This window comes from Equus caballus, chromosome 15, assembly GCF_041296265.1.
Source record: "Equus caballus isolate H_3958 breed thoroughbred chromosome 15, TB-T2T, whole genome shotgun sequence".
In the NCBI taxonomy this organism is placed as follows: domain Eukaryota; kingdom Metazoa; phylum Chordata; class Mammalia; order Perissodactyla; family Equidae; genus Equus; species Equus caballus.
Window position 1 is genome coordinate 63,672,590 of NC_091698.1, and position 26,592 is coordinate 63,699,181.

Below are 26,592 nucleotides of genomic sequence, written 5' to 3' on the forward strand. Positions count from 1 at the left end.
GAGATATTCCTAAAGCATGTATAAGTAGAGAGATCATATTAATAGTCAACATTTCTCCTGCCAAAGGGCAGACCGTTTTTGACTAAATGTTATAATTAGAATTGTTCTCTACTATTTATGCTATCATGAATATACATTTTTGTGCTGGAAAAGTCTTCTGAATTGATTTAGTTCCACCATCTCATTTTGCAGTGGTTAAACAACCTTCATAACATTCAAGAAAATCATTCTGTCAATGGGAGAGTAGATACTAAAACTCAGGAATTTTACCCTCTAATCTGGTATCCAGCCTAAAAGCCCCAAGGAATTTACATTTCATCACTTCCCATCACCAATAAACTCTGAAAGAAAAGTTCCTAAAGAATCAATTTAGTTTTCCTAATAGTAATCCGTTGTTTAGATAACATAAGTAATTGGATATTTATTTCTTTTGTCATCATTTCTGTGGCAAAATATAACAGAGATATTAACCAAATACTGACTACCTTTGGAGTCTCAGAAAAGAATAATGTCTTCTTCAAAATCAGGAAAAATTCCCAGAACAGTATCCTGTTCCCAGGGATCTCTCCGAAGGAGGTATTTGTAAAAAGTAATTGGTAGATCTGGCTTCATATGGAAATGTTTGGTTCATCATTTATTGATGTGTAACTTAAAAAAAAATTGCCCCTTAAACGAAATTCTTGGGATTCATCTGTTTAATGAAAAAAGAGAGTGAAGAGAAAGCTTATACATATAGTTTAATAGGCGCCTAATACTGAGTTAGCACTTGGACATTGACATATACTAGCTGTAGTACTAGTAACCTCATGTGTGCTTTTATTATTAAAATTGTGTGAAAACCAAAGAAAGGCTTCTCACCCCAAAGAAGACAACTGAAAAGCTGGCTTAAGGGCAAGATAGACTCCTATTTGCAGCTTCTTTCAGACATACCTCTTGCATTTTGAAAAATGTTCACTGTCAGAAGGGAGTTGAAAGCTAGGGGGAGTGACAGAGGCCAGAGAAAAAGAAAAAAGAGAAGCAGAAAAGCAGACCGTGGAAGGCATGATAGCTTAATGGTTAAAGCTACAGACCCTGTGGTCAGATCACATGGATTCAAGTCCCAGCTCTATTACGTGTGGCATTTTGATCGTAGATATAGTACCTTACCTTCTGTGACTCCATTTGCACGTATGTAATACTGAGAACTAATTGTACTCCACTCGAGTTGATGTGAAGATTAAATAAGTAAATATGCACAAAACAGTAAAACAGTGACTATTACGTAAGTGCTCAGTAAGTATTAGAAGCTCTTCTTAGATAAACAGATTGACAAATGAGAGAATACAATCAGAAGTGAATAATGTGAACAACCCCTGGGACAAGCAGGTCAAAGGGAGCAGAGAGTACAAATTGCTTAGATGTGGAGCTTAATAATTAAATTTGGAGTCTGTGAACAAACAACATGGGGATACTCAGGAAGGGAGAGGATGGAGTTTGCAGAGATCTGAAACCAAAGGCTAGGGCTGCGAGCTCATCTTTAGCATGCCAGTCCTGTCAGGAGCTGGAGATTGAGAAAGGTAGAGCTTTTGCCTTAAAGGAAAGGTGCTGAGGTCCTGGGCTAGTTATCAATGAGGACCAATAAAGACAGAATTATTGAATGTGGAGAAAAAAGACTGAGGCTTAGTCAGAGGAAAAGAAAGGGGTGATAGCTTCTCTGGATCCTGAAGTAAAATTTGGAACAGCATAAAGAATGATTGGTGTTGACTTAGCTATACAAGATAGATTTCAAAAATTTCCTAAGGAAAAATTTGACCTTGGGCATATCAAAGTTATAGGTCTTAATAATGATCTTACAGGTGGGAAGTAAGTGACTCCTACTCTGTGGATCTTGGGAACCATAGCACAAAGGACAAGGACATATGTACTTACATGCTTGTTAAATATCCTGTAAGGAAAGAGTGATTTTTTAGTTTTGAATATTTCAAGTTTTAATTCCAGGCATCCATTCATCTTTGTTGTTGTCAAAAAAATGAAATATCAAAAGGTAGTGACATCCTGGCATTAGAATCTGAAATCCAGCCAGGTAGCCATTGAAAATGCTTTTTAATTTATCCATGAAAGTCCTGAAAATCATATTTTTTATATAACAACACTTTGTATTGATGGAAACATCGAACTAGAATTCAACAGAGATTCTATTCTTCAAATAGTATTTTAATAGCATTAACAGTGCTAATTATTTCATTAATTATAAAGATATTTTAAATTATAAGAAAAAATTTTAAATGGGAATTATGTAACCTTCCTTCATTAATCTATTTAATAAGTTGACTTCTTCCTGCTTTTTAAAAAGCAAATATTAATAATAAAAATAGCAAAATATAAATGCAGATAAAAAAAGAAGCAAATGTCAAGCTTTATCATTTGTGAGAGAAAGCAATTATTTCTTTCCAAGTAAAAAATGCAAATTAGATCTATCCTTTTTTATAATTCATTGAGATTATCTTATACTAGAATAAAAGGTATATTTTCAAATACAATCAATTTAAAATCATACAATAAAAATTTAGAATCATTTGGATGAATGAGTCAGTGACTTGAACAGGATTCCAGAATTAATGATCCATTATTTCACTTTGATAGAATGTGAGGTAAATGAGAGGTTGTCTAACACGACAAAGTAACAATAACAACAAAAACTAAAACAGCATCATTTACTAAACTCTCTCTGTCAGGCACTAATACACACGTTCTCATGTACGTCTAATACGTGTTCTAATACACGTCGATGGAACAGGTTCTATAATTATTCCTGTTTTGGAGAGAAGAAACTGAGGTGGTGCATTTCTCTTGAGTAAATTCTCCAGAATCACACGGCTGGCAGGATCAGAGCCAAGATTTGTCCCTAGATGGTCTGGATCCATCCAAACCAAACTTAACCACTTAATACTATCCGGTCTTCCAAAACGCTATTCCATAAGCATAATGCACACAAACAACTACATCTTTAGCCCTCACTTTTCCTAGCACTCTGATGGTATTACGAGAATCATAAAATGACTCTCTGAAAGTCCTAATTTTAGTTTTGGAAGAAATTCACTACCCAATAGTGTCATTTGTGATAGCATCCAACACTTATATTCTTACATCATTTTTATTCCTCTATCTTAATATTTTTCCACAGTATAAACTCGATTATTTTTCATCCTGAACTAAGTTGAGTGTTGTTTAACCATAAGTAAAAACTCAACAGGAAATTATGTTAAATGGATGTTTGTGTTAACCGTATAGCAAAATGAAGACTTAGACTAATGTATGGACTTCCTGTGGTAAAATTAACATGTGCAACTTAATTCAAAGAAAACACTAGTCTGCTATTATGATTTCAGTCAAAAGTAAAATATAGGGAATATGTTAATTTAAATGTGGCTATTGAATTAGCTTTTGAAAGAAATTTCTGCATGCAATTTACTATCTTTTATCCAAATGTAGAATAACGTAAGGAGAAGTGCCTTATAAACACTGCCTAAATCAAAATCCTATGTAATTATATTTAAAATGATACCTGCTGTACATTATCCAAAATTATTGCATTTAGTTTTAAATGGCACTATTCTTAGCAGCATGGAACGTGAACAAATGCATTGGAAACTCTTTCTTTAAAAAGGTCACTTTGTGAATTTGTCTAATGAGCCAAGTTCCTGGTCAATAGGAAAGACACCCCCGAAATGAGCTCAATCAATTAAGTCCACAGTAAAGAAGTGGGGCATTTCACATTCATCCGTATTCAGCTTACTCTGCCTTTTAGCACCAGACTCTTGCTGAGTACTTTTGGGAAAACATGTCTACTAGGAACTCCGTATAAAAGTAGGGAAAAATGTAAGATGTTCATCTAATTGTTTCATGGTTAACTTTTCTTTATTCTAAAGGTAGACATATTTCTCCAAATAGCTAAGGAAGAGAAAGACTGAAAATTCAGGGGCAGTAATAGTGAAAATATCAATGTACTCTGGGAAAATTAAACTATTTCCTTATTGTACTGTCTCTTTACTAACCACTTTTTAATATAGTATAAAGCTGTAACCTAGAGTTCGTGTAATGACCCCAACTTCTGCGATCAAGTTTAACAAATAAAAAAGAAGAAAAACAAAGACACACTGATGGAATCTCATTCTGAATATCTTTATATAATGTATTGCAAATTTCTTTTAAAAACTTCTGAGCCCCCGGGGGTTCTCAATCAAAGACTGACTACCTAATCAGAATATAACCAAATGGAGTACTTTAGGAGTGCTGATGTAACCACGTTTAGAAGAGAGTCCTATTGATTCTTTTTCCCTGCTCCCTAGTTTGAATGAGTCTAGCCAGTGGGCTCGATATTCACAGGCAGTAATACAAAAATGAGGACTCTAAGATAAAGAGCCTGAGTTATCACAAATCCCTAACCAGAACCTACACTCCACCACTGCACATGACAAGACAATGTCCTAGGCAGGGTCAAGAGGATGATCCAGGTTTTGTAGGGTGTGAAACTTATACAATTTAAGGGTGGGGTGGGGTGCTCATTAAATAAAAATATGAATTATGAATACAAAATTAGGAACAAATGGACATGTTTATTTTGAATGATGAAAAATATGAAAACAGTTACAAATTTTAAAAACTGACTAATACCACAATCATCACAAAATATATTATCATTAGAACCCATTGCCAAGCTCCCTCCCCGGGTGTTGAACAGTCCTGTGTAGAAGGTTCACTATTTCACAGAAAATCTGCCTCTTGGAAGGACTGTCTGCTTCTTGACATGATAGAGGTATTTCATCCACACTGTAGAGACGATGCTGAAACTACACCTTGATGACACAATTTGGATTTTCATCCTGTCAAAATTGAAAAATTCTCTCTGGTGTGAAAAATAAATTTTATTGTAGAGAAAACTGGGAGATAGAATTGAGGGTTTATAAAATAGGTCAGGGTAAGTTCTTAATGATTTAAATACATCTAAATGCCAAATTTCAAGAATTGTGCTGCACTTCATTTCTCATGAAAGGCTAAAATGCTTCACATTACTTCTTTTCGAAACTGATTTTTTTTTGGAGCGTGTATTTTTTACTGCAACATTACACACAACTCTGTTTTCCTAAGGTTTCTGCATAATGTATAAATCAAACAGCTGTCTTGATGCATATTTATGGAGGATTTTTGCGTTTTCTGATCTCGGGAGACATCACAAAAGGAAACATCTAGGTCTTTGAAATGCATTGGTTTTGTGATGCATGCTGTAAGAACAAGACTGTAAGTAGAGTCTGTGTTTTCTTTATAGTTTCACCAGTTAATAATTTTTATAATGCTAAGTCAACATTCCTTCAAAGGTTCCAAATAAAAATATGATTCAACAAAGCTGAAAGCAAGTAGATACACCTGCTTTAAAAGGTTTTCAGATTGTTTCACTCACTCAGAAATGAATTATGAAGTCATTCTCTAAAACCATCCAAAATAAGGAATTGTTCATAAAAGACATTAAAGGAAAATTATGTGTATAAAGACAGTTGGAATGACAGGAAACCTAGTAGGAAATAATTTAAGAACAATTACAAACAAATACATTAAATAAATTAAATATAGTAAAAAATGGTATCATATTATCTGGGTGAATAAGCGCTCAAGGAATAGATTTTGTAAAGAGAAAAATGTTTCGAAAAAGATAAATACTATGTTCCAACTAAATTCAAAGCTTAGGTTTATGTATCTAGCATTCTATATGCTACTGCCAATTTGGGGCTATTTGTATTTTTCTCAACCAGCTCATTTTATGCAATATCTTGAGTTACCCCTGATTATTTCTTTTTACCTTTTGACCAGGTCTAGATCCAAGCTGTGAAGTGTTTAAAATCTATTTTTTAAAACTTTTACTAGTAATTTAATGAAAAGTAGAGCCTAGTGCTAATTCCCAGTATTTATGGTAAAAACTATTATAGCTCAAACTGAAACAAACCAGACGTGCTCAGTCATAATTTACCCAGATTTTCCATTTAATAAACAGTTTGGACTTCCTGGGTGGCAGAAACTATTACCAAACTATTTCATTTAATCAGCAGAAAATTTGGTAAATGTAAGATCTCATGAAATCTTCAGCCTTGTTTTTCAGCTACTGTGAATAATGCAGTTACTGAGTTAATAAATAGCCTAAAGTGGGAGAAGGAAGAAGCTGTGGCAAGTGAGAAAAGATTTATTTCTGACCCAATTGTAAATCAGATAGTTAATCATATAATCTAAATTAGATAGTTAATCATATAATCACAGAATCAAAACACTGGAAGGGATTATAAGAGGTATTTTTTTTTTTTACCTGGGTTTTCCCAAAAAGGAAATTTTTAAATTTCTACCTTTTGAATCACATTTTTTTTGCCTTTCCTCCAACATGGAGGGAATTGTACAACCATTTAGGCACCACTATAAGCAAGGGTCTCCTCGGGTAGTGAGGGATATTGCACTACCCATCAGTTTTCATTAAAAGGATCTTTCATGAACTCTTCATTCAGTACTTTGTGAGATATTTAGAGAATTGACAAAGAAATGGAATTTGTATTTTGTGCCCTTCAGGAGCTTAAGGTCTCCTCAAGAGAATATGGTCAGCAAAGGAAAAGAAAAAAGCTGACACCAATTAATTCCAAAGTACATGTTAAAATTGAGCATCTTTGTTCTGAGGTAACATTTGAGTCTGTGGAGACATTGGGGTGAAGGGAAATCCATAAAAAACTTCCTTAAAAATTCATTTTTCATTTGAAGTGACAGCCATGTGATTCAGTATGCAGAAAATTGGTGTATCAAGGGTAGTGTTCCATTTGATTTCCTGTATCACATTTCATTTTATATGTTCTTGGCATCAATAATTTCCTGTGTGTTTTCTTAAATCCCCATTACATGGCCCAATCATTGGAAAGAAATCTACTCTTACAATTCTTTTATGTGATGCTAATCCATGAACAATGCTGAGCACTACTGAAGAAATCAATAAATGCATACTGACTGATTAATTAACTAAAAATTCTTTCTATAAAAGGAAAATTTAATTTTTAATTTAAAAGTAATAAATTAAATTTCATAGATACATCATTTTATGTAAGAACTACAGAAGATTATAAAATGCCATAAAATATTTCTGAACAGAGTAATAAAATATTATATAGTGATTTAAGAGTAAAATAACAAATTAACTGTAATTTGAATTAATTCAAGGCTACTGTTAATAACTGATGAGTTGGTCTTATGCAGCTTTTCAGGTGGTAGAGGACTTGACCCAGACACTATGAAAGGCATTGGAATGAAGAGGAGGAAATAGCTAGTGTCATGAGGTGACTGAGGCTATTTCCCGAGGCATACATTAGACATACACTAACTGTAGCCATAAATAGTCGGGAAGTGTCATGAGAGGCTTAAGGCCCTCATACAGTGGGTGATGGTTTGAATCAGACACACAGACCATTGTAATATAACTTTATCTCCATGTCACTGTGGTTTATAAACACAAAGGTTATAGTGATTGTTGTTCTTTAATTCCCACATACCTGGTACACAGAGTGAGTGTGCATTTACAGTTCTACACTATTGAGAATTTATCCAGAAACCAGCCTGGGAATTTAGGTCACAGTCAAAGCAAGCATGAATGACATGGAGATGCCATATATCAGCTTAGAAATGGGTCTGGAGACAGAAATGGGAGTGCTATAGATCATAATTAGGTTAGGCAATGAAAAAATTAGAAAAATATGCTTATAAGCATGCAGTTAATTGTTGGCTTACCTTTTACGTCTGTATCTTGAGGCCAGTGATTCCTCAAGAGAGAAGCATGCACTCTAGTAGATTCTAAACATGATTTATTGTCATGCTATGTGAACATTTTAGAATTTCTAATTCTATTTATCTTTATATAAAAAGAACTACTGTTACTAATATTTAATATATGGATTTCCCTCCCCAGTGCCCTACTCAGTCTGTAATCAAATATTACAAACTCTGAAGTAAATGAGGTATAGCAACAGGATATAGTCAAAGTTCCATAATGCAGAAATTTTCATAATAAGGTCATCACTGCTTTACTGACTTTCAACATATTGTGATTTGTAATAGTTTCTATTTGCCAACTTAAACTGATTTAAGGATTATATCATCCGGTTTTAACTAATTTAACTTCCACTAAAAGGAACAGTGGCTTTCAAAGATACTTAGAAATAAATGTCAGATTAAAGGTAGTACCAATAACACTAACAAAAGCAAGAAGTAAAAAATTGGCAAAGTAAAAGAACAATTACAAGTCCTGGTAACCATATTATGAGGTGAAATAAGATGACTTAATCTTCACTCACTTAAGTTAACAGAGAGTTTCGATAAGAGCATACTGTGTCATAAGATATTAACTAAATATTATGGAACCAATATGATTCTCAATCCACACAAAAAAGCTAATCATCAAAACATAACTCAAATTCTACATTCTTTTCAGTTTGATTTAAGATCATGTAGCACTTGATCCAAACTTAGTGACAAAAATTTAGTGCTGTCTTTAAGTTTCTTTTTTAAAAATGAAAGACAAAAAAACCACATGTCATTGGTAAATGTTTTGTTTCCTGCTCTGTATAAAAATAAATGAAACAATAAACAGAAAATAATATGGCACAAATTACAATAAATCTGTTACTTAAAATAACGTTAAAAGCACTGCTAGCAATTGATAGAAATAAGTTTTGTTATAAAGTCACAGGAAATTAAAGATGTTTATGGTATTTTAATTATTAGGGAAAAATATAATAAAGTATAAACTATATTTTTATGAGCCACAAAAATGTATGCATGCAAGAACAGAGAATAACCAAGACAAAACAGAGATAGATTTTAATTCAATCATATTAATAATCACATTAAATGTAAACAGTCTAAATTCACCATTAAAAACAAAGTGATTGTCAGACCAGATAAAAATAACAAAATAGCAAGAAGAGTAATTAAGAAAAGAAAGAGGAGAAATTACAACAGATACCATGGAAAACAAAGGATTGTAAGAGAATACTGTGAAAAGCTATATGCCAACCAATTTGATAACCTAGAAGAAATGGATAAATTATTAGAATTATACAACCTTCCAAAACTGAATCAAAAAGAAAAAGAGAATCTGAATAGACTGATCTGTAGTAAGGAGATAAAAAGAGTAATAAAGAACCTCCAAAAAAACAAAAGTCCAGGACCAGATGGCTTCTCTAGTGAATTCTACCAAACATTCAAAGAAGATTTAGTACCTGTCCTTCTCAAACTCTTCCAAAAAATTGAGGAGGATGGGATAATTCCTAATTCATTCTATGGGGCCAACATTACCCTGACACCAAAACCAGCCAAGGACAGCATAAAAAAGGAAAATTATAGGACAATATCACTGATGAACATAGAGGCAAAAATCCTCAACAAAATGCTAGCAAATTTAATACAATACCTTAAAAAGATGATAGAAAAAAGGATAAACAATACCTTAAAAAAAAGAGTTTGAGAAGGATAGGTAGTACATCTTCTTTGAATGTTTGGTAGAATTCACCAGAGAAGCCATCTGGTCCTGGACTTTTGTTTTTTTGGAGGTTCTTTATTACTCTTTTTATCTCCTTACTAGAGATCAGTCTACTCAGATTCTCTTTTTTTTTTTTGATTCAGTTTTGGAAGGTTGTATAATTCGAAAAATATCATACACCCACATCTAACATCATACTCAAGGATGAAAAATTGAAAGCTGTCCTTTTAAGAACAGGAACCTGACAAGGATGCCCACTTTCATCACTCTCATTTAACATAGTATTGGAAGTATTAGCCAGAGCAATCAGGCAATAAAAAGAAATAAAAGAGATCCAACTGGAAAGGAAGAAGTAAAACTGTGACTATATGCAGATGACATGATTTTATATATAGAAAACACTAAAGAATTCCCCAAGAAAACTATTAGAAAAAATAAATTGATACAGTAAAGTTTCAGGGTACAAAAATCAACATCCAGAGGGACTGGCCCCGTGGCCAAGTGGTTAAGTTCACGCGCTCCGCTGCAGGCAGCCCAGTGTTTCCTTGGTTCGAATCCTGGGCGCGAACATGGTACTGCTCATCAAACCACGCTGAGGCAGTGTCCCACATGCCACAACTAGAAGGACCCACAACGAAGAATATACAACCATGTACTGGGGGGGCTTTGGGGAGAAAAAGGAAAAAAAAAAAATCAACATCCAGAGATCAGTTGTGTTTCCATATACAAATAGCAAAATAGCAAGAAGAGTAATTAAGAAACTCAATCAAATTTACAAATGCAACAAAAAGAATAAAATACCTAGGAATGAATTTAACCAAGGAGGTGAAAGCCCTGTACACTGAAAAGTATAAAGCATTGTGGAGAGAAATCAAAGAAGACACAAAGAAATGGAAAGATAGTCCGTGCTCATATATTGGAAGAATTAACATAGTTAAAATGTCCATACTTCCTAAAGCAATCTAGAGATTCAATGCAATCCCTATCAAAGTCCCAACAATATTATTCACAAAAATAGAACGATGAATTCTAAAATTTATGTGGAACAACCAAAGATCCTGAACAGCCAATGAAATCCTGAGAAAAAAAGAACAAAGCTGGAGGTATCACACCCTGATTTGAAAATATACTCCAAAACTATGGTAATCAAAACATCATGGTACTGGCAGAAGAACAGACACACAGATCAATGGAACAGAATTGAGGGCCAGATATAAACCCACACATTTATGGACAGCTAATTTTTGACAAAGGAACCAAGAACATACAGTGGAGAAATGGAAGTCTCTTTAATAAATGGTGTTGGGAAAACGGGGCAGCCACATGCAAAAAAATGAACGTAGGCAATTATCTTATGCCATACACAAAAAATCAACTCAAAATGGATTACAGACTCAAATGTAAGACCTGAAACAATACAACTCCTAGAAGAAAACCTAGGCAGAATGCTCTTTGCTGTTCATCTTAGCAATACGATCTTGAATATCATGTCTCCTCAGGCAAGGGAAACAAAAGAAAAAATAAACAAATGAGACTATATCAAAATAAAAAGCTTCAGCATGGCAAAGGAAATTATCACCATAAAAAAAAAAAAAAAGACAACCTACCAATGGGGAAAATATCTGCAAATCTTATATCCAGTAAGGTGTTAATCTCCAAAATACAGAAAGAACTCATATAACTCAACTACAAAAAAACAAACAACTTGATTAAAAAATGGGCAGAGAATCTGAACACACATTTTTGCAAAGATATACAGTTGGCCAACAGGCACATGAAAAGATATTCAACATCACTAATTATTAGGGAAATGCAAATCAAAACCACAATGAGATCACCTCACACTTGTCAGAATGGCTACTATTAAAAATACAAGGAATAGGGGCTGGCCCGGTGGCCGAGTGGTTAAGTTCGCGTGCTCCACTGTAGGCAGCCCAGTGTTTCGTTGGTTCGAATCCTGGGCGCGGACATGGCACTGCTCATCAAACCACGCTGAGGCAGCATCCCACACGCCACAACTAGAAGGACCCACAACAAAGAATATACGACTATGTACTGGGGGACTTTGGGGAGAAAAAGGAAAAAATAAAATCTTTAAAAAGAAAATATAAGATATAACAAGTATTGAGGAAGATGTAGAAAAAAGGGAACACTTATACACTGCTAGTGGAAATGTGAACTGGAGCAGCCACTATGGAAAACATTATGGAGACTTCTCAAAAATTTCAAAACGGAAGTACCATATGATCCAGCTATTCCACTTCTAGGTATTTATCCAAAGAACATGAAACACTATTTCAAAAAGATTTATGCACCCCTATGTTCATTGCAGCATGATTCACAATGGCCAAGACTTGGAAACAACCTAAGTGCCCATCTACAGATGAGTGGATAAAGCAGATGTGGTATATATACACAATGGAATACTACTCAGCCATAAAAACATGAAATCTTGCCATTTGCAACAACATGAATGGACCTTAAGGATATTATGCTAAGTGATATAAGTCAGATGGAAAAAGACAAGTACCATGTGATTTCACTCATATGTGGAAGATAAAACAAAACAAACAAATACACAGACACAGGAAATAAATTGATGTTATCAGAGGGGAGTGGGGTTAGGGCCAAAGGGGTAAAAAGGCACATTTGTATGGCAATGGATGGCAACTAGAATTTTTTTGGTGAACACAATATTGTCTACAAAGAAGTCAAAATATAATGATATACACTTGAAATTTACATAACGTTATAAACCAATATTACCTCAATAAAAAATTAAATTAAAAAACACAAAATTTTAGATTTATCCTATTTGTCCTGTGTGTGTGTTTTCTTGAATAATCATCGTTCTGTCTGTGAGTATTTTTCTTCTGCTCTTATACTTTCAAATATTTTTTTGTACAGGATTTTTGCCTCTCAAGTCTTCAAGTTTTGTTTTAATTGGAAATCTCTCTGTTGACGTTTATTTTTGGAAGATGGTTGGCTAGTTACAAAATTAAATGCTCACAATTATACCTTTCACTACTTTCACAAAGAAATTCCACTAGCTTTTGGCTTCCAAAATTTCTGTTGTAAAGTAAGTTTCAATTTTATTATTGTTTCTTGGATTATGTGTCTTTCCTCCATGGCTGATTTGAAAATTTTTCTGTTTTAATTATTTCTCAGCCAGTTTTCCTATGAATATTCCTTATATCCTACTCTCCCAGCCTCTATCTAAACTTAAATGTAATTAAATTAGATTTCTTCACCATGTTCCACATGTATCACTTTTTCTTGCTTTATCCACCTCAATTATTGTATTTTTTCATTTCCAGAATTTACGTTTGATTCTTTTTTAATGTACATATACTTTAAAATTGTGATAAAATTCTTCCTTATTCCTTCTATTTATTCAAACACATTAATGCAATATTTGGATCTCTTGTTTGTTTCTATTTTCTACTTTTTTCTCTTGATATTCTTTTTTTAATTTTTAATTTTTTTTGCTGAAGAAGATTCACTCTGAGCTAACAGCCACAACCAATCCTCCTCTTTTATTGCTTGAGGAAGATTAGCCCTAAGCTAACATCTAAGCTAATCTTTCTCTACTTTTTTGTATGTGAAACACCTCCACAGCATGGCTGGTGAGTGGAGTAGGTCTGTGCCCGGGATCCAAACCTGTGAACCCAGGCCGCCAAAGCAGAGCTTGCAGAACTTTAACCACTCGGCCATGGGGCCAGGCCCTCTTCTGGATTTTCTTTAATCATTTGGTCTGCTACTTTTATAATGTCTGGTAAGTTTTATTGAATGAAGACATTATTTATAAAAATTTCAAATGATAGTGCTAGAATTTTCTTTCAAAGACAATTTAATATTCTTTTGGCTTGAACCAGTGTCCTAGAAAATTGTGTTGATTGAATCAATTTATTAAGCTTTGTTAAGGGTGGCCCTTTTCAGATTTGCCCTTACTCAGAATTGTTTTGTTTTTTTTTTGTCCCCTTGGGCATGGCCCGTATTCCTACCACTCTTACTTCTCTGATGTATCTCTTACTCTTGAAGTTGTAACCGTTGTGTGTTGTCAACTAAAGTCCTGATACTTTGTCATATTTTGAACTCCACTTCTCAGCACCAGGAGACCACAGGAATCTCTGCTCAGTTCCTTTGGCTGTCGAACTACTACTTTTCCATGGTTTCCTGAAGTTTCTTGTTGACTTTACAGTTTAGGTCTGCAAATATTTTGAAATGAAACAACATCCATAGCCTAACATCCGTGCGTTTCTCACTTCCATCTAAATTCATAGTCTCCCTGATAATCTCAAACATCAACTTCTGTGTCTCTAGGACAGAAAGGGTGAGCTAGGTCCTGCCATCTGCTTTTGGCAAATGCCCTAACAGATAACATGGAAGATACAGAATATACAGCAATTTACTTTATCTGATTTTTTAAATTAATGGAAATGTATCTGATATTTCACTACTAAATTTTTATGTTTCTTATAGGTTTTTCATAGATATCCTATATTCGAACTATTTTTAGCTTGCTAAGTATTTACTGCATGATAGAGTATAGAATTTAATTTTTTTCTACTTCTATTGACATGATTATTTACTTTTTTTGTTTAATCTCTTATCAGGAAGAATCATGTATTATCTGTTTCTAATTTTGAACTATCATAATATTCCTGAAGTTAATCTTAACTTTTCACTATTTTTTTTTTTTTTTTGGTTATCTGCCAATTGCAATTGTCTAATATATTATTTAGGATTTTATCATTCCACATTTACAATTAAGATTGCTGCACAATTTTCTTTATGTTTCTATCCTTGTCCAACTTCTGCGTCAAGATTTAGTTAGCCAAAAAAACTTTCAGGAAGGATTCGTAATTTTTTGTACGCAAAAAAAGGGAATATTTTTTCCATGATTGCTGGTTAAAAGTCAACTGCATATCATCGGGAGTTTCGATGAAGTATTTTTTGACTGTTTCATTTTTCTTTATGATTATTTTCAGTTTTCTATGTCTCATTGTGTCAAATTTATACACTTACTTTGGTATTATCTACAGCATGCAAGTTTTCAAAATTACTAGGCAGAGTATTACTTTATAATTTAAAAAATATCCTGCATCAAGTATTTTTCTCTTTTTTAATTACTTTCATGTAAAATTCTGTAGTTTAGTTTATTTTTTTCTCTTTATCAGTCTTTTCCAGTAGTTTGGTTCTCAAAAACTTGTTTGGGATTTTTGGTGATTTCTATGTCTCTATATTCTTTTCTATTTCCTTACTCGATATATTCTTTCTCATCTACATCATTGTGAGAGGTATATTTTAGAATATGTCTCTATATTCTTTTCTATTTCCTTACTCGATATATTCTTTCTCATCTACATCATTGTGAGAGGTATATTTTAGAATCTCACCCGTGACTTTGTAGTTGTCATTTCTACTTACAGTTCTCTCAAATTTTATTTCACAAATCTTGATGCTATTTTATTATGTATAAAGTCGTGATTATTGTATATTTATGATACATTGCCTTATTATCACTAAAATATGTCAATCTTTGTTTTGTTTTAATTTTACGTTCGAATGTTCTGGTATTAATAATGGTAAGTTAAGTTTAATTTTATCTGATTATTTTTTATACCCTCATTTCAACCTTTGTATCATTATCTTTTAGGCATGTCCCTTGCAAGAAGCAAACAGATTGATATTTTGAATAAGATTCTTTACCTATTGATGAGAACATTTAATGAACTTAAATTTATTGGCTTAGAGTTATTGGCTTAGAATTTATTGGCTTAGAGTCCAACAAGCTTAGAGTTAGTTACAAAATCTTATTTTGTATCTTCTATTTAACGTAATTTTCCTTAACTTTGTTACATTTTATTTCTTAACCATGTTGGATTTATTAAGTTTTCTTTGTTTCAATTTATCCTCTATTAGTTTGGATGCTGACTATTTTATTCCTATTCTTTAATAAACATTTATTTATGTGCATTTTATGACTCACAAAATATCCTATGTTGTTCTACATTCCCAGCCTGCCTTGGAGTTAGATTGGAGCCATTTGAGAGCAATGGCTGATGGACAATGAGAAGTGATTAGTTTCCTTCCAAGACGAGGCAATGAAAACCCCATGTACCTCTCTTTCCCTGCTGCAATAACCTTGTACGACACATGTTCCAGATGCATCGATTCAAGGGGAAGGGGAGCTTCCTGACTCCCATTAGGCTTTGCATAAATTAGAGATAAAGTCTCATTATTAAGCCACTGATATTACTGGGTTTGTCTGTAGCAGCACTTAACATAAGTTATTCTGACTAAAACAGATAACTTTATATTTTGCCAGCTAAGTCTAAATGCAATCATCTCCATCCTTTTTCCTAACACTAAAAGAACCTTGGAGTTTTTCCTAAAAGTCCCCTCACATATTCCATACTTTTATAATTATGTTAGCATTTTATTGCCAACATATATTATATTATAATATATTAATTATTTTGTTGAATAGTTAATGCCTAATACTTATTTAAATTCTTCCGTACGTCTTAAAGATGTCTTCCTTGCTCATCATTACTGCTTTCATATCAGTCCTTCCTGATCGCCTTATTTTCCTTCTTGCTAATTAAAATTTCAGCAGGTCTTTCAGCGTTATTTGATAAACTTTAAACTCTTATTCTTTGCATATTTTTAAACACCTTTAATGAATTGAATGATTTCATGCATGTAAAGTGTTTATACAAGTTCTAGAATTAGATCTTCTGTTTTTTAATCTTTTCTGTGTGTTCCCCACATGCCCTGAGTTGTACGGGTTTCTGTATAGGACAGGTTTGGGGTTTCCTTGGTCAGGGGCCTATTGAATTCAGATCATTTTTTTTTATTGCTTTCCAGCTCATCCTGCCTCATTACTTTGGTATTACAACTATTTGGTCCAGCACTCCTTCACAGCATTGGCCATGGATTGTGATTTTAAAAGACTGAATATGTTCCGCTTATATATTAGGGAGACTTGATGCTTTTTGTGCTAAATCATCAAGCTCTGTGTGTGTGTGTGTCTTATTCACTGTTCTAAGTTTTAGGCAAGGATAACAGTCCCAGGTCCCCTCTGAGCATGAGACAGAAGGCCTGGCTCCTGTTAGAACACCAGCGTTTAAGGCACATATCCTTCTCCTGTGGGCCGCTCCCACTTCCTCGTTTATGGCACCTGATGGTTTCCCTTGCGAGGATCTGTGCTCCAACATTGTGTGTCCATTGTTTGGCTGTCTTATTTCTTTCCAATTTTTTTTCATCAAGCATTTTAATGTTTTTGAAATAGGGAGGGGGATTTTTCATAAGAAGGTAAATATCACTATAGGTAATGTTTCTAGCATCATTTCTCAAATTTAAAAACATGAGTTGAGGAATTTCTTAAAATTTACTTCCAGCATTAGTAGCCTAAAATTCTATTGTTTCTACTATCCCCAGGGCTCTCTAGTGCCATGAAAAACAAGGACATTGTTTAATTATATTCAATGAGCATTTGTTCCAATTTTCTGTGTGGAAACAATGACATCAATATTAGGATATTTCCAAATAAATTTTCGTTCAACGACAAGTTACCAGCTCTAGGTGAGAATTTAGGAATTTCTCTTAAAAGAGTAGATACACAAGGCTGAGGATCTGTAGCACACACATTGCTTCACTGTTATTCCCAGGATAATTTAGTCTGTTACATTTTTCATTTGTTTCCAAGTTCCCAGAGAGATGACAGCAAACTTATCAATGAGTCAAACAAGAAGCTGTAAGAGGCTCCATTCAGTTCTTTTTAGCTAAGGATGAATCTGGCGATGGCTTGTTTGGTCCTTTGTCAGTTTTACTTTTTTTGCTTACTGTATATCTCTGAGGACTTGGAAAAGGTAAAGATTAGGCCATCAAAACTAGTTCTGAGCCAGCAGGATGACTGTTTTCTTTCTTCTGCTTAGTTCGAGCTAAAAGAAACCTGAATACCTTGCTGCATGAGTGATCCGACTTAACCCTAGATTCTTTGGCCTAAGGATATGGTTCCCGCTTCTGTGCTTGCCCTGAATCTTTAGTTTCTCTACTCTGAGGTACGAAATGAGTATAAAACATCCTCCTGTAGAGGGTTCTGTCTATCTACATTTTCCTCCCAATTTAAGTAAAAATGGTTGTATTAAAAAGATGATGGATAGATAGATAGATACTTGCTTTATTAGAAGACATGTCACACATGTAATTATGCTTTTGATTGCAGATAAAAATGTGAAGAAACTGACTGTAATCATGATGGTTCATGTTCTTCTAGTTCTAAAGCCTTCATAAAGAACTAAAGAATTCTGATTGCTCAATTTCATATTTACTATTTAGTTTTTCATTTTCTAGTCTTTCTCCAATTTCTTTATAAGGTCCAGTGATAATACAAGCAATTGATTCAGAATTAGAACTTTTAGCTCATAAGAATTTAAAACTTGCTATTAGCAAATATTTTCTCATTTCCATCATACCTTTAAGACTCACAGTTTTGCCCATCATTTTATTTCTTATGTGTCCTTTCATTCTTTTCCACATAACTTTGCTTGCACTCCTATTTTCATCTCTTTTCTAGACAGAAATACAAACACACGGTCCAAAACATGACCTCATGGAAGAAGCTGCCAAAAGCACTGTCAGAATTCCCTATTACTGTGAAAGGTCAATAGCTTTGTTAGTTCCTCTGCTGGAGGCAGTCTGAAAGAGGTAGACAGAAATTTAAGTTTGCAATGAACAGTGCGTCGTAGTGAGAAGTAAAAAGCCATTTTGTTTTAGGCAAAAGGAAGTTGCTCTGAAGTGTTGAAAGACTCACTTACCAGACTCTCAATTTCTTGCAAACAGCATGCTGCAGGTCTACATAAAACACTTAGAAGTCAATGTTTCGTCTTCAAACATATGTGCTGCAGTTAAAGCCTATTGCTCCTCTCTAGCGTGGAATATTGGTGCGGGGAAAGTACCATTCCTCAGGCGTGAGAAAGGAAATACAGTTGATGGAAAGGAAGCTTTCATAGCCAGAAGTTACAAGAGATAATAAATATCGGAAGACACAACAATCTTGATTTTATCTGGAGCAAATCCCAGTGACGTTGAACCAACTGCCTCAATGTACATATCTAGACTAATTTAATTATCATACTCTAGGATGTCTGGATTTGAATAGGGTCACATAACAATAACCGTAGACCAGTTATAGTTTATGGCATGGCCGAAATACACAGTTATATACTGCTAGATATTCTACCCTAACCCCATTCATATGCAAGCTTTTATTTTTTCTGGAAATGTTTTTAGCTCCTCCTGACTGAGTTCATTATTCCTTTCACTGTATTACCATAATAATTGTCACTCATGTCTATTAGAATTCTCATATACTTTTTAATTTTTTAACATTAAACTGGTATAAAATTTAAAAAATTAGTAATCCTGCCACATTTGAAAACAATGAAAAACAACACTTCCTGCCCTACTCTTCTCTTCCTGAATTGCTAGTTTCTCAAGGCAACTATTTAAATTTTGTTGTATATTTTGAAATATATCTTCATATTTTTAAATAACATGATTAGGTGGATACTTATTGAATTTGTTTCAGATATTATCATTGTCTTCCTAAAATGGAAAATTAGAATTTAGTTACCACATTCTCCAACACATTATACACAAATGCTTTTCCCTTTTCTAATCTAGAAATCTACGAATAACAATATTATAATTCTGGTTATTACGTTAATCAGTATTGATAATATTTTCACTTATAGCTTTTATCTACAATTGAATGATGTAGAGTATTTTGATTACATTTCACTTCCTTTATATCATTTTGTCTTTTCTGGAGTTAATAATTACCTTTTTTTCATTCTCTTAGCTCTCTGCATGCCTCCTGCAGAAAGTTTAAATTCTCTCCATATATTTAAACCTATCAAGTAGTCTCACTGTTTTCTTAGAGATAGGCCCCTCGTGCCTGGGTCAGATCCAGTCTGGACCACTTTCTCTCTAGCCTTGAGGTACAGCTGTGTTCCTGAACTCTCCTGATGCTCTTCTCCTGGGGATTATTTTATTACTTTGTGGTGTTGGGACGCTCATCTGTTTTCTTCCTCGCCCTCCTTCTCCTTCCTCTGTATAACATGTTCTCCAGGAATTCTTAAAAAACCATCCATGGGAATATGTTTTTTGAGAAGGTAAAGTCTTAATTTGTTTCTCCTAACTTTATATTTCAAGGATAATTGTAATGGGAATAGAATTCTAGTTGGAAAATATGAAGCTTTTATACCATTTTGTCTAGTTTCCAGCATTATTTATGGCTAAGAAATTTGATGCTGTTAAAATTTCTAAACCTTTGCATGTGATTTGACTTTTTTCAGTGTAAGCTTTTAGATTCTTTGCTGTATGCCCATTCTGCTATTTGATGGTGATACGTGTACCTGATTTGGGTGTTCTCTGCTGAGATGAATACTGGTGAGTTATTTCTGTCTAGACACAGAGATCTTTCAACTTTAAAACATTTTAAACTTATTTCTTTGCTGAGTAACCCCTCTGTTTCCTAACTATGTGTACATTATTCTTACTATTCAGATGCTGGACCTCCTGGGCCCTCTTCTGGGTTTCCTATGATTGCTCTCCTATTTTTCAAGCTGTGTGTCTATGTGTACATGTTCTAAATAGGGGAAGCTTTTCTCATCTTTATCTTTCAACATTTTTCTTGTCTATTCCATTTTATGCTCTCTTACTTTTAATTTCAAAGAGCAGTTTTAAATCCTAAATGTGCTTTTCTTATAGAACTATGTTTACTTATGAATACATACATGCTCTTTAAGAGTATTTATTACAATGTCTTTGGTTTATTTTATCTAGATTGTCTTCTGTTTTCTGGCTTTGTTTCTTCTGGGTATTTTGTTTCTCTCTTTGTTTAATTTTCTATCTTTCATGTTAAGAAATAGGCTCAAATGGATAGGTTCTAGAAAATAGGATGAAATCTCTGCATGCATCATTACTAATGATGGACTTTCCTGTAGTGTGGACTTTCCTGTAGTGTGAAGTGGCTGGGTCATTCTGATTTTTCCCTTAAGTTGTTTCATTTCTGTAGCATTTTGAGAACCAAATAAGGAAAAGAAATCTTTGATGACCACTCTGTTTTCATTATGGAAATATCCTTCAAATAGCCTGGAGTCCCTAAGAACCATTTTATTCAAGTCTCCCAGGGAATAAGTCTCTAGTCTTCCCCATGGGGTCTTGAGGTCTAACTTCTTCTACAAACTTTCAAATAATTCTCTTTTTTTCATGTTCTCAGACTAATGTCCTTACTTCACATATATTTCATGCTTCCAAAGTCTGAGCCTTTTGGAGCCTTTTCCATGATGCAAATAACCTTGCTTACATACTTCCCTCACTGCTAGCATCCCTTTCCATTTTCTCTGACTGCTCAGCCTGTTACTATTCAAGTATATGATTTGCAAATTACAAAATTGCTTTGTGGGCATCTCTTTTCTCATTATGTTTATCCTTAAATATTTTTTCTTTTTATAGTAGTAATAAAATTGTATTGCAAAAATTATGGTTTTACCATTTAAAAAATCAGATTTCATACCCCTTTTAATGTTTAGTCAGCAATTCAATGAGTTTGAGTTACTTGGCTACTAGGTATGTAGCATTCTGGACTCTGCCTCAAGGAACTTATATTCCATCTACAGCAACAAAGTTAGTGCTTAAAAAATAAGGAACAGTGAAGCACAAATTAATAGGGTAAAGAATACAATTGCAATTCAGGAAAGAAGGAAATCAGTGTGGATTAAATATTTAGAGAAGATGAAGAAAACGTGAGTCGTGCACTGATTCTTAAGAAATGGAACACATTTTATCTTTGTTTGATTGAAGAATAAATCAATAATGATGATGAAGAACATTTATAGAATGCTTACTCATAGCCAGGAAATAAATACAGTAAAACTTTACAAAGACTATCTCATCTAATCCTCAAAACAAATATGTGGGTTAGTTACAGTTATTTTCTCCATTTTTATAGATGAAGAAACTATGGCTTGGAGAAGTCTTGACTTGCCTAATGTCAGACAGCTAATCAATGGTTGAACCAGAATTAAAGTCCAAAAGTCTGACTTCAAAACTTACACTCTAGTGTAATAGTGCGTTACATTGATATTTGCATAGATACAGCTTAAATTTAACAATGTATTTGAATTTGATATAAACATTTCCGGCAATTGTTTAAGAAAGTCAAATACAATTTTAATTGTGGCAGACAACGACAATGAAATGTAGACTGGTTTGTGATTATCCTAATTAAAGAAGACATTTAAACTTCTCTTGTTAAAAATTAGTCTGCTGAGATTAGGGGAAAGCTGTAGCTTTAAGCTGAAGGTAAAAAAAAATCAACAAAGCAATGAGCTGACATGAGTTACAGGAACTTAAGCCTCTTGGTTAATGTAATCAGCAAATCTTGAAATGAAAATGCATAGAACATTACTGCTAGGACCTCCACAAAAAAGATTTCTCAGTAAGAACCCAACAAATGTAAACAAACAAAGCAGAACACACACAATTAGAAATGAATCTGTAGATTCTACTTCCAATAAGATCTTTCCCTAAATATAAATGCATCAAGATTCTACTAAGACACAACTCGTTACATTGTGCCCTCTTTGAAATACAGCAACTTAATGTATTAGAAGACTGATGTAACAAAGCTCGTCAATCAGGCGTGTAATGATGACTGCTTCCACTAATTAGTAATAAATGGCTTCCAGAGTGCTAAGTATTCTTTACTTATGTTGACAAAATAACTTTATTTAATAATTAGGTACATCTCTCCATTCCTTTTACAAATCCGTTTATTGAATTTTAACATATAAATTTTTAAGTGGATGGCACAATTTCAGTGCTTAAAGTGAGGAACCTTGGTGCAGTGGAAAGAACAGGATTGGAGTCAGGAATTCGAAATTGAGGCCCCAAATCTGCCGTCAGCCTATATGAGGCTTGGGCACTAGACTACTCTATGGACCTCAGTGTCCTTGACCACTAAAGAAGAGGGTCAGGCTAGATTTGTAAGATATTTTCTGATCTAATAGTCCATGAGTCCAAAACAGATTTTCATGTATTTCCATCTCAACAGCAATTTGCAAATCGATGTGTCCCATGGGGTATATGCTCCAGCTGTAAATCCTCTGATTTCTATTCTGTCCTTGAGTAATGATGTACTACTCACCTAAAATAAATTAATTAATTAATTTGAAAAACGTGTCAGAAAGCAAGTCCATTCAAAACCAAATGGGAAAAAGTAGCTTTCCAGATCAATTTCTCCTCCTGAGTCCTTTAAAGGAATTTCAAACAGTGATGTATATCTTCTGCCCACTTAAAATGATTTCTAACATTTTGCATTAAGTTGAACTGAAATAACAGTAATTTCTGGCATTTGGCATATATGCTTTAAATATCATTGTTGTTATCATTATTGAAATTATTATTATGATTATTAGGCTATAAATTTAGTCATTCAATTTATGAAAAATAATCACCATCAAATCCATTTGGCCTGGCAGTTCTGGTCAAATGACCAGCCAGATGAGTTTACTTTCTGTCAGAAAGAAGTCTGACTTTATTACATTTTCATTTTACAGTGGTTTTCATTTCAGAATAATTCTGCTAATACAAAAACTCCATATCTCACTTCTAAATACAAATTCTAAGATAGATAGATGATAGATAGATAGACAGATGGATAGAGAGAGAGATAGATATGGTCAGGCTGACAGGTAGATATGGCAGAGGCATTTCTGTAATGAGCTTGTTATTGATTCTTCAGCTTTGTTTTTTCTCTTTTTGGTAAAGTCATGTTACTTTACTGCCAATATACCCTCCCTCAGGAGCTACACATTTTTGAATTCTCCTTTTGGTTGGTGCCCAAGAATATGGATGGGACTAGTAGGATTCTGGAAGGTTGATCAATTTGCCTTTCTTTAGTAACCTGGAAGAATGGCAATTGTGCAAAGTTTGGGGATGGGAAACAAGCTTCAGAACCTTCAGTAGATCCGAACTTCAGAACTGCAGAACTCTCAATCAGATCAATTTTAGACAGAAGTGCATTAGGAAGATGAAAATCTCATATCCAACTCCCTTAAAATGGTCTGTGCCATATATTCTCTGGAAAGTCTTTGTATCCCTCAAGAATAAGCACACCTGGGGTTGAAGACATCTGTTATGAACCATGATTCATTCTTCATCCTAAAAAAATTACTTTGCCTGTTGAAAAGATCAGGAATTATAAAGTGAAGATAAAGGAGTTTATTCGAGAAGATTTTAATGCATCAACACAGTCCCTTAAGTCTATCAGTCCAGAAGAAAGAGACATGGCACTTGTCGACGGTGATGCGATTCAGCTGAATTTGATTAACTACTTGAAGGCAAATGTCGGCATCTCTGTGAAACTAATCTGAAGTACCCTATTTCCTTAAATGTGTTTAATTGGGTTGGGGCCTCAAGGCATATTTTTATCAGGCTTCTAGTGCTTCATGGCTAATGCCTTGTCCCCATGTTTCAAAAATCTGTCTTTCTCATACTATTTGATCTGTCTCTTATATCTCAAAGCAGCAGCTCAGAAGTCAAGAATGCACATAAAACTAGCTGCTACAAATCACACCAACATTTCATTAATTTAAGTCTACATTGATTTAAGTTATTATGGAAAGATTTATATTCAGAGCTGTGTGTGTTTGTGTAGGGGGAGAAAGGGAGAGAGAGAGAGTAGAAAAAAAGGGAGAAAGAGTAAGACACTTTAAAAAAATAAATAAGAATAAAAGCCATCTTATTAGTTCATGGTTCCATATTTATTACACTGATTTTTTTTTTTTTTTTTTTTTGCTGCAAAAAGCTTTATTGTTTTCATTTGGTCCAGGCTTGGGCAGAGGGCTCCAGGCTAGTTAAAAAGCTATCTCTAGTGGCTGCAGGGAGAGGCTCAGTCAGAAGCTCTGACACCAGGGGGATGCCAAAGGGGCCCTCTCAAAGGCCTCTGGACTCTGGAGCCTCCTAGTCATGCTTGAGGGTGAGCCTTTCAAAGAGATACTCACCCAGCCCAGCTTGGGAGCCAACGAGCCTCTGGATGTTGGTCAGATGGTCGCCCATCTTCTTGATGAGTTTCACCTCCTCGTCCAGGAAGTGGCTCTCCAAGAAGTCACAGAGATGGGGGTCTGCCTGGGCAGAACCCAGGGCATGCAGATCCAAAAGGGCCTGGTTCAGGCTCTTCTCCAGGACAATGGCGGCTTTCATGGCATCCAGGGTTGTACCCCACTCATCCTGGGACGCTTCTGCAAGTCCTGGAAGAGGGCGCGGCCGCCGCGCTGGTTTTGCATCTTCAAGAGATGCTCGGCACTCTCGCGCTTTTCCTCCTCCAACTAGCGGAAGAAGTGGCATACGCCCTTCAGAGCCGCATCGTCGCGGTCGAAATAGAAGCCCAGAGAGAGGTAGGTGTAGGAGGCCCGCTGGTACAGGTTGACCAGGCGGTTGACGGCGGCCTCCACTTCGGTAGAATAATTCTGACGAATCTGGGAGCTCATGGTTGATCGGCAGTAAGGAGCTGAGCTCAAAGAAACGGTGTTGGTGGATCCCGCCGGAGGTAGAGGAAGGGTTGAGAAGTTGGTCCGAAGGCTGAGACTGGAAAAGAGGTTGGAGGGTGGTCGGAGGCTGGAAGAAGAGGAGTCCCAGGGGTCTGTTCCGTCCAAACACTGTTGAAGTAAGAGATCCGCCGGACGCCCAGCGCACTGCCTGTTACAGTGATTTTTTGATCCCTGATCTGTTTACCCTGATGTTTATTCCCTTAGTTCCCATTTCTCTCTTTTTCATAAATTGATGAAGACATACAAGTGTTATCACATACCTATAAAATATATGCAAACAGCATTTCAGAAACATTAATATATACCAATTAATATACTAATTATTATACTAGTTATATATATTATATATGTAATATATATTATATATAGTTAATATATAATATATAATTGTTATAATTATTATAATATATACCAATTAATATACTAATTATTAATTAATATATTAATAATAGCAAAAATGTAAACAAAACATTAGATTCTTTAAACTGGAGATGTGCAGGATAAGCCCACTTGGGTCTTGGAATCCGTTATATAATCACACTAATTGGATTAAGCAATGAAAGGTAGACATTCATCACAACAAATGCATATCTAACAATCAATATAAGTGGAGATTTACATGCCATGGAAACTTGAAAAAGTGCAAAGATATATGGAATATGAATTAAAAACTGAAATACTAATATAGGATATTTTTTTTCTTTTTGAGGAAGATTAGCCCTGAGTTAACTGCTGCCAATCCTCCTCTTTTTCTGAGGAAGACTGGCCCTGAGCTCACATCCGTGCCCATCTTCCTCTACTTTATACATGGGATGCCTGCCACAGCATGGCTTGCCAAGCGGTGCCATGTCCGCACCTGGGAGCCAAACCGGCGCACCCCAGGCCGCTGAAGCAGAACGTGGGAAGTTCACCGCTGCTCCACCCAGCCGGTGCCTAACCTACGAATTTTAAGGTTCTATGATGAGATGGAGGCAAAAGTTGCAACATGGGACTGGCCCTGTGGTTGAGTGGTTAAGTTCGCTGCTCCGCTTCGGTGGCCGGGTGTTTTGCGGGTTTGGATCCTGGGCGTGGACGTGGCACCACTCATCAGGCCATGCTGAGGTTGTGTCCCACATAGCAGAACCAGAGGCACTCACAACTAGAATATACAACTATGTTCTGGGGAGGCTTTGGGGAGAACAAGAAAAAAATCAAAAAGATTGGCAACAAATGTTAGCTCAGGTGCCAATCTTAAAAAAACAAGTTGTAACATAGGTGTGTAAGGAAGGAATGCAGAAGAGAGGGATTACACAAACCGCATGCAAATATGTAGTGTGCCATGGGGTTTCATTCTTAAAAGCACATTCATAATGATGATGAAGATTTTGAATATATATTTCCTTACAGTGCTTATCACAATATCATTAGCATTTTATTACAGATATATGTTTT

General features: G+C 34.7%; 1 pseudogene; it reads right to left on the minus strand.

The window, feature by feature from the left end:
• Nucleotides 1-24,407: 24,407 nt before the first annotated feature.
• On the minus strand, nucleotides 24,408-25,277 carry LOC100052856 (ferritin light chain pseudogene; annotated as a pseudogene).
• Between the last annotated feature and the right edge of the window lie 1,315 nt (nucleotides 25,278-26,592).